This window comes from Sus scrofa, chromosome 3, assembly GCF_000003025.6.
Source record: "Sus scrofa isolate TJ Tabasco breed Duroc chromosome 3, Sscrofa11.1, whole genome shotgun sequence".
Lineage (NCBI taxonomy): Eukaryota > Metazoa > Chordata > Mammalia > Artiodactyla > Suidae > Sus > Sus scrofa.
Window position 1 is genome coordinate 59,712,472 of NC_010445.4, and position 9,983 is coordinate 59,722,454.

A 9,983-nucleotide genomic window follows, 5' to 3' on the forward strand; every position below is an offset into this window, starting at 1 on the left:
ACGAAGCCAACTAGGAACCATGAGATTTTGGATTGAGCTGTGGTGTAGGTTGCAGATGCAGCTTGGATCTGGCATGGCTGTGGCTGTAAAGTAGGCTGGCGGCTGTAGCTCTGATTGGACCCCTAGCCTGGGAACCTACACATGCCAAGGGTGTGGCCCTAAAAAGACACACAAACACACACACAAAAGCAAGCTTATACTGGGGACAGAAATCAGCTCAGTAGTTACCTACATCTGAGAGGGTGGGAGATGGGAATGGACTACAGAGAACTTTTTGAGAATATTCTGTCTTGATGGTGTTAGTGTCTACTGTACACTTCTGTCACAAGTTAAAGACCTGTAAACCTAAAAGATTATATTTCACTTCTGTGTAAATTATACCTCAGTGAACCTGACTTAAAAGAAAAGCAAGCTCCTGTCTGTAACCCCAGCCTCCTGTGATTTAGAGGGTGACATTTAACTTCTCGTATAAAGCCCAGCAGTCTTTTCCAGCATAAGGACTTTTGACTTCCTCTGCCAGTTTACTCTGTGCTTTCTTGTAGTCTTGATTCCTGCCTCTGGGCCTTTGCACTAGCTCTTCCTTGTGCTCTGTTAAGCCTTCCTGCCCCTCAGGCACACTGGTAAACTCCTCTGTGCTCACATGCGGTGCTTTTTTTTTTTTTTTTTTTTTAATGGCCAAATCTTTGTCATATGGAAGTTTCCAGGCCAGGGATTGAGTCTGAGCCACAGCTGTGGCAACACAGAATCCTTTAACCCGTGTTGCTGTGGCTCTGGGTGTTGCTGTGGCTCTGGCGTAGGCTGGTGGCTACAGCTCCAATTGCACCCCTAGCCCGGGAACCTCCATATGCCACAAGAGCGACCCAAGAAATGGCAAAAAGCCAAAAAAAAAAAGCCCAACAGTAACATATAACCACATTTCTTGAAAAGTTCTTTGGCGTCTCCGATGGTTTTTAAGAGCACAAAGGGATTCTGAGGCCCAAAATTCAAGAATCTTTGCCTTAAGAGACAGCCCCTTTGTTCCAATAAAAAACGGTAATGATGTTGACACGTAAGTAGTGATGAGCCTTGTGATGAGCACCTTACTTGTGGGTGTGTGTATCTCTTCACTGTACTGGTAAAGGCAAGTGAGGCACACACAAGTTAGTTGACTTGGCCACATACCTCATTGGTAGAGCAGGATTTGGGCCCCCATGGGTTTCAGAGGCCCTTTTGCAAACCAAAATTAAGTTTTCTGCCACCTTCCTAGAGGCCTGGAAAGGGTCAGAAAGGCTTATGCTGTCTGGTGCTTCACAGTCACTAGGCCAGGGTCACTAAGGCCTCCAACTTTCCAATTCTGCCACCCTGAGTATTTTCAAGAACAGCCTTGCATGCCTTGATTTCTAAAAGCCTAACCACCCGCACCTGCACTTCAGCCACCCAGTCCCCTCTCCTGACCACACCCAGAGCTCTTAATTCACGACTTCCTGTTTTATTGTAACTGCCAACTTCTCCAGTTTGCTTACTCTGCCATTAACCTAATCTTTTACTTCTTCAGGACCTCAATCCTTGATCCTTCCATTTGACCTTTTTCTTCTTTCTTTTTTCTTTTTTTTTGGGGGTCTGCACCCTTGGCATATAGAGTTTCCCAGGCTAGCGGTCAAATCAGAGCTACAGCTGCCGGCCACAGCCACAGTAACTTGGGACCTGAGCCTCCTTGGCCACCTACACCACAGCTCACGGCAACGCCAGATCCTTAACCCACTGAGCGAGCCAGGGATGGAACCCACATTCTCATGGATACTAGTCAGATTCATTTCTGCTGTGCCAGAACAGGAACTCCTTTTTTTAATTTTAACCCCATTCTCTTCCTGGCCCAATGGTCAACTAAAATTATTCTCATTCATGACCTTCAACTCTCTAGACCCCTTCATTCTCAAGCTGCACCACCTCTGCAAACCCCCACTCCTGAACCAATTGCATGACAATCTCCCTCCACCTATATCTACTTGGGGTGCAGGACACAATGTAAAAAAATAATGGAGCTGGCATTTCTATTGTAGCGCAGTGGTCAACGAATCCGACTAGGAGCCATGAGGTTGTGGGTTCGTTCCCTGGCCTTGCTTAGTGGGTTGGGGATCCGGCGTTGCTGTGAATTGTGTAGGTTGCAGACACGGCTCGGATCCGGCATTGCTGTGGCTCGTGTAGGCCAGTGGCTCCAGCTTCGATTCAACCCCTAGCCTGGGAATCTCCATATGCCGAGGGAGCGGCCCTAGAAAAAGGCAAAAAGACAAAAAATAAATAAATAAAAATAATGGAGGGAGTTCCCTATGTGGTACAGTGAAAATGAATCCAACTAGGAACCGTGAGTTTTCGGGTTTGATCCCTGGCCTGGCTCGGTGGGTTAAGGATCCGGCATTGCTGCAAGCTGTGGTGTAGGTTGCAGACATGGCTCAGATCTGTTGTTGCTGTGGCTGTGGCATAGGCTGGCAGCTGTAGCTCCGGTTGGGCCCCTAGTCTGAGAACCTCCGTATGCTGCAGCTGTGGCCCTAAAAAGCAAAAAAAAAAAAAAAAAAAAAGATGGAACATGGAAATATAGATTCAGTGGGGGCTGGGGGGCGCTGTTGCAAAATCTGGTGGATCCAACTGCGTTTGGAGCTCAGTACCATCAAGCAATTTTTGTCCCACTAGCAGCCTCTACCATTCTCAGAATTTTATAGACCTTCACCACTTAGCTCCTTGTGCCTGTCCACAACCCCAGTAGATAATCTCACCTTCTATTTCACAGAGGGAATAAAGTTCAAAAAGGAAGAACTTCTTCCCCTTCCCACTCTGAATCTCCAGGGCATCTGTCCACGTGTATCCCACTACCTCGTGCCCTCGCCCTCATCCTCAGCCCAGAAGAACCGGGATGTCCTTTTGCCAGTTCAGGCCCACCTCTGCTTAGGATCCCACTTTATTTCACCTCGTATCTTGCATTATGCTCTTTCAGCCACCTTAACATCTACACTTCCAACCACTCAGCCTCTATGCATTCCTTTCCCTTGGCTGAGAAACACCCCAACCTGCACTCCCTCTGGTTACTGCCCTATTATTTCATATTCTTCATAGTCGAGCTTCTTACAATAACTGTCATTCCTTTCCTTCAGCTTTATAATATGATTCATCTGATTGCCGGGCTTTCGATGCTGTAGGCCATCCTCATTTGCTATGAAAGCACTCTCTCTTCCCTCCATGGTTGTGCTCTTCCTGTAATCCCTGTTGGGTTGAGCAGAGTTACCATCGACCTAGTCAATTACCCACGATGAAACCTAGCAGTTACCTAGACTTCTCTCCTATTTATCTCCCATGGCCAGTCACCACTGGATTTCACCCATTAAACAGTGGTCAAGTTCACCCTGTCTCTCCATCCCCATGGCAACCAAACCATTCTAGGCTGCTCCCCTCCTTGAGACTTAGGGTGACAACTCCTGACTCTTCCCCACCAGTATATCCCTTTCTGTTCTCTTGTTTTTTTTGTTTTTTTTTTTTTTTACCACTTCTACTTAGCTTTTTTCCTTTTTTGGCTAAATTTCTAAAACTTAAAAGTGATACATACTTATTGGAGATGTTTTGGAAAGTATAGAAAAGTGTAAAAAAATAAAATAAAAATCATTTAAAAACTTATCACCCAGGAGTCCCCATAGTGGCTCATCAGAAATGAATCTGACCAGCATCCATGAGGACCTAGGTTCCATCCCTGGCCTTGCTCAGTGGGTTAAGGATCCGAAGTTGCCCGAGCTGTGGTGTAGGTCACAGATGCGGCTTGGTTCCTGCATTGCTATGGCTGTGGCGTAGGCTAGCAGATGCAGCTCTGATTTGACCCCTAGCCTGGGAACTGCCATATGCTGTGGGTGTGGCCCTGGAAAGATGGGGGCGGTGCGGGGGGGGGGGGGACCCAACTTACCACCAGAAGTAAACATTGTTATATTCTAATGTGTTTCTTTCCTGGAGCTATTGTTCAGAGTTACAAATGGATCATATATTCCACTGCTTAGAGCTTTCTAAGTTCACCTTCAATGCTTCTTGTCACTCAAGGTCCTATCAAATCCTGGCAGGGTCTGCCTCTACTTTTTCTGCCCCCACTGTGTAGTGCATGTGATGGGCTGCCCAGGCTGCAGAGGGGTTTCCTTTCTTTTCTGTCTCTGGAATGTCTGTACCTGATTCTTCCTTTAACAGCCTTAACCTAAAATCATCCATCTCCTCAGAGATTTTCCTGACCACGTTTTCTAGGGCCCTCCCCCACCACTGGTTTGATTGTTTGTTTTGGCTGTGTGCACAGCATGTGGATGTTCCCAGGCCAGGGCTCGAACCCAAGCCACAGCTGTAACCAGAGCCACAGCAATGACAACACGCTGAGCCACATGGGAACTCCCTGATTTTTTTTTTTTTTTTTGGTCTTTTTTTGCCTTTTCTAGGGTCGCTCCCATGGCATATGGAGGTTCCCAGGCTAGGGATCTAATCGGAGCTGCAGCTGCTAGCCTATGCCACAGCCACAGCAATGCCAGATCTGAGCTGCTTCTGCGACCTACACCACAGCTTATGGCAACACTGGATCCTTAACCCACTGAGCAAGGCCAGGGATTGAACCTGTGACCTCATGGTTCCTAGTCGGATTCGTTAACCACTGAACCGCAATGGGAACTCCAAGAACTCCCTGATTTTTTTTTAATCTGTTTATGTTATTAATAACAATTCACATGAATTGTCACAACTATTCCCAAACAAGATTTCGAAGGCCCATAGAATTTTGCCTAGTCTCTGACACAGCCATCTCATCTCACTTGCTCTATTTAAATACATGCAAAGATTTTAGATACAAGGACATTTATCACAATGTTCTTTTTAATATTTAAGTTTGAAGACAACCTAAATAAATTATGGTTTATCCAAACCCAAAGCAGCTAGAAATACACTTGTGGTATGTTTTCAATATGAACATTGGTTTCAGGAGGCCCCAAGATGGCTCAGTGAAAACGAATCTGATTAGTATCCATGATGACACAGGTTTGATCCCTGGCCTTGCTCAGTGGGTTAAGGATCTGGTGTTGCTGTGAACCATGGTGTTGGTTGCAGATGCGGCTCAGATCCCTCGCTGCTGTGTCTGTGGTGTGGGTCAGCAGCTGCAGCTCCAATTGGACCCCTGGCCTGGGAACCTCCATATGCTGTGGGTGGTGTGGCCCAAAAAGACAAAAAAAAAAAAAAAAAAAAAAAGAAAATCAGACTTCAGTCGTATATTGGTCCTTTTCTAAATGATGTATCTACAGTATGATGCCATTTTTGTTTTCTAATAAAGCAAATACATAAAGACTGAATGGATTTCAGACTCTTCAATGTATAATATGAATGATTTACGTTATTTGTTCAACTTATACATATTTATCGGGAGTCCTCTGTGTTCACCAAGGATACAAAGATGAAAAAGAAAATCATGTCCTCATCCTCAAGGCATTTACATTCTGGTGACAAAATTAATTGAATTGCTATTCTGATAACTGTTATGAGTGTCTAGAGAGCTTATGATGCGGACATGAAGGGCCATTTCCCCCTTTTGAAATTTTCTATAATGAACATGTATTAGTTTCAAAACCTTTTTGTTTCTTTTCTTTTTTTTCATGATTAAGGAAGATGCTCATTGAAATAAATGGGAACTAGGAGTTTGTGTTGTGGCTTAGTGGGTTAAGAATCTGACTAGTATCCAGGAGGATGCGGTTCGATCCCTGGCCTCTCTCAGTGAGTTGAGGATCTGGCATTGCCACAAGCTGTGATATAGGTGGCAGATATGGCTCGGATCTGGTGTTGCTATGGCTGTGGCATAGGCTGGAGGCTGTAGCTCTGATTCAAACCCTAGCCTAGAAATTGCCATATGCCTCGGGTGTGGCCCTAAAAAGAAAAAAGGGCATTCCCGTCGTGGCTCAGTGGTTAATGAATCCGAGTAGGAACCACGAGGTTGCGGGTTTGATCCCTGGCCTTGCTCAGTGAGTTAAGGATCTGGCGTTGCTGTGAGCTGTGGTGTAGGTTGCAGATGCGGCTCGGGTCCCGTGTTGCTGTGGCTCTGGTGTAGGCTGGCAGCTACAGCTCTGATTAGACCCCTAGCCTGGGAACCTCCATATGGTGGGAGTGCAACCCTATAAAGCAAAAAAAAAAAAAAAAAAAAGAATAAGAAGAAAAGAAATAAATGGGAACTAGAAGGTGGTAAGTGGAGGGACCCAGGGTGAAGGGGATGGTTCTGATGGTTTGGGGAATTGGGAAGACTCCAGTGCTGTCAGAGGCCTAGAGGAAGGGGTGTGTCTGTGTCTGTCTGGGTGGGGCAGGGAGGAGGGTGGAGGAGAGAGAGGGAATCCAGGTGAAGTAAGCTTTCTCCAGGAGGTAGGACATCTCATCAGCAGAGATCATGTTGTCACTTTGGGTAGAGCTTTGGCAGTTGTGCCCCTTGGCCTTCATTTTCTCAAATCGTAAGGTGAGATCATGCCTCTGTGCCTAGTAAATTTCTATTCCTTTCTCCTTTAAAAACCAACAGTAGGGAGTTCCCTGGTAGCCTAAAGGTTATGATTTGGTGCTTTCACCGTTCTGGCCTGGGTTCAATCCCTGATCCGGGACCTGAGGTTCCACAACTAGCCCAGACAGCAGCCCCCCAAAAAACAAAAACCGTAGACCCCAGCCTTTGTGAACCATTTTCCCATCCCTTCCTTCAAGCTAGCTGGGGACATTTCCAGAAGCATCACCTTTGTGGGGGGTTGATGGGGAGTCCTGGCCTGTGAAAATCTTCCTAGCCCAAGGATCTGCATTTGAAAGAACACCCAAGCAGATCCTGGCCATGCAAAGTTGGAGAATCACCGCACTAAATACTTCCAATTCATTTTACAATTTGCCATCATCACTATTAAAGGCTTCCCCCTTCTGCTAGGTGCTGCCCTTGGGAAGGAGCATCTCTTCATTTACAAACAGCCCTGAACTTGGCTGCTATGGAGGGCTTCGTGTGCTTTGCTAATTTGTGAAATGAACGATTTGTTCAAAATGAGCCCAGGGGTCCTGACCCTCCCAACTCCGAAATTTTCCCCTCACACCATGTTTCATCTCCACCAGCCCCTGAATTCTTCATGGAAGCATTTCCTACTTCAACTCGGCCCCAAAACCATATGCTAACTAAAAACCTCGCAAACCCACATAGGAAAGTCCTGGTAAGAATGGGACTTGAGGAAGACTGGTGGGTTGCTCTACAGAAGATCAGAAAATGAGGCCCCTTGAAAGTGAAGTAAATGGAATCCAGCCACTGCAGGTGTTGTGGACTCTGTCACCCACCTTCCTCACACATCAAGGAGTTAAAAGATGCTCTGGAAAAGAGCCCAGGAATGTCAGGGTTAATAAGGTGGGTGCTGAGTCATAACAAAAGGCTTGTGCTCGGCTTGCTTGGAATCCGGAAAAGGGGAGGCCACAAGGTTAGAAATTACATTGTGTTTCCCACACTGACCAAGGACAGAGCTGCTCTGTTACTATTGGCCAGAGCTGTTCATTTAGAGAGAACTGTCCAAACGACGGCTGATTCCTCTTAGGAGAAATGGGTATTTCTTCCAGGAACAGCTAATCCCCTTTCTTTAACTTGAGTCTTTTTTTTTAATTATAATTTTTATTTTTTGTCTTTTTGCCTTTTCTAGGGCTGCACTTGTGGCATATGGAGGTTCCCAGGCTAGGGGTCCAATCAGAGCTGTAGCCCTGGGCTACACCACAGCTACAGCAACTCAGGATCCGAGCCGCATCTGCAACCTACACCACAGCTCATGGCAACGCTGGATCTTTAACCCACTGAGCAAGGCCAGGGATCGAACCCGCAACCTCATGGCTCCTAGTTGGATTCGTTAGCCACTGAGCCACAACAGGAACTCCGAGTCTTTTTTTAAAAAAATATTTTTTTTGGAGTTCCTGTTGTGACTCAGTGGTAACAAGCCCGACTATTATCCATGAGGACGAAGTTTCTATCCCTGGCTTCGCTCAGTGGATTAAGGATACAGAGTTGCTGTGAACTGTGGTGTGGGTTGAAGATGCGGCTCAGATCTGGTATTGTTGTGGCTGTGGCTTAGGTTGGCAGCTGCAGCTCCAAATCCACCCCTAGCCTGGAAACTTTCATATACTGCAGGTGCAGCCCTAAAAAAGAAAAACAATAAAAATTTAAAAATAAATTTTTTTAGTTTATTTTTTTGTCTTTTTAGGACCTAAAGATAAAATGTTTTATTTTATTGCTTTTTGTCTTTTTTAGAACCACACCAGTGGCATATAGAAGTTCCAGGGTTAGGGTTGGGGTTGAATCGGAACTGCAGCTGCCCTTCTACACCACAGCCACAGCAACGCCAGATCCAAGCCTCATCTGAGACCTTACCACAGCTCACGGCATTGCCAGATCCTAAGCCACTGAGCGAGGCCAGGGATTGAATCCTTGTCCTTATGGATAATAGTCGAGTTCGTTACCACTGAGCCACAAGAGGATTTTTTTAAAAATAAAAAAATAAAAATTTTTTTTTGGCTGCACCTGAGGCATGTGGAAGTTCCTGGTCCAGGAATTGAATCCTCGATACAGAGGTACCCTAGCTGCTGCAGTGACAATGTCAGGTCCTTAGCCTACTGAGCCACCAGGGAACTCCAATCTGAGTCTTTACTGAGCATCTCCCATGGGTCAGGGGCTGTACCAGCTGCGGAAGATGCATCAGTGGGCCACTCAGGCATAGGACCTGCCCTTCACAGATCTCAGCATCATTCTTGGTCACCCCAATTCCCAGCCTGTAATTTGGGGCGATGTGTGGATTTGCCTGGCAAAGCCTAGGACTCTGAGCAAATGGCCAGAGCCAATTATTTCACCAATTAGACCTCTAGTTTCGAGTCACTTGTGACTGGGGTGAGTGTAAATCAGCCAGTTCCAAAGAGTTTGATTTCCTGTGCCTGACGAGCCTGCTGATGAGCTCCACAGACACCCTGGCCCAGGAGGCCCTGCGATGGTCCTCAGCCTGCCTTCAGCGGCTCTCACTCAGTTCCTCCAAGGCCTTGGGTCCACCCCCAGAGCCACTGGGATTGCCCTGTCCTTTCTTGCCCTAATGGCCCACTAAGAGGTTGTTCAGAGGTTGTTGGGAGGATTTTCGAATTCCTGGGTGTCTTAAATTCCAAGGAGTTGAGTCAGCAGAAACCACTGGGCCCAGGGCTGATTTTAAAGGAAAATGGAGTGGGACCAGCCGATGTTAAGTGGACAGAATGGGAACAACTTGGAACCTGCAGCCCCCTGGGTTCCTAGGTTCCCTGAGAGAAACCCTCAGAGCCCAAACCAGGATCCTTAGCCCATGATAATTCCTAAAAACTGCATTTCACAGTCTTAGCTTTGGAAAACCTTCACTCGAGGGCAGATCCAGATCTGGGAGCCTGAGGTCTACATATTTCTGAGGCGTGACGCTTAAGAAAAATACAGAATTAGACACAGGGCCTTAGAAGCTCTCCTTTAAGGACGCACGGGACCCTGAAGCTTAAGCTTCACTAGTTTCTTTTTTTTTTTTTTTTTGTCTCTCTTGGGCCCCTCCCGCAGCATATGCAGGTTCCCAGGCTAGGGGTCCAATCGGAGCTGTAGCCGCTGGCCTATGCCAGAGCCACAGCAACGCGGGATCCGAGCCGATTCTGCAACCTACACCACAGCTCACGGCAACGCTGGATCCTTAACCCACTGAGCAAGGGCAGGGACCGAACCCGCAACCTCTTGGTTCCTAGTCGGATTCGTTAACCACTGCGCCACGACGGGAACTCCAGCTTCGCTAGTTTCATAGCAAACCACCTACCTATCCAAGTTGATGCTGGAAGTTAAAAATATCAGTTTTCCTCCCTCCCTCCTTTCTTTCTTTCTCTTTCTTTCTCTTTCTTTCTCTCTCTCTTTCTCTCTTTCTTTCTTTCTTCCTTCCTTCCTTCCTTCCTTCCTTCCTTCCTTTCTTTCTTTCTTT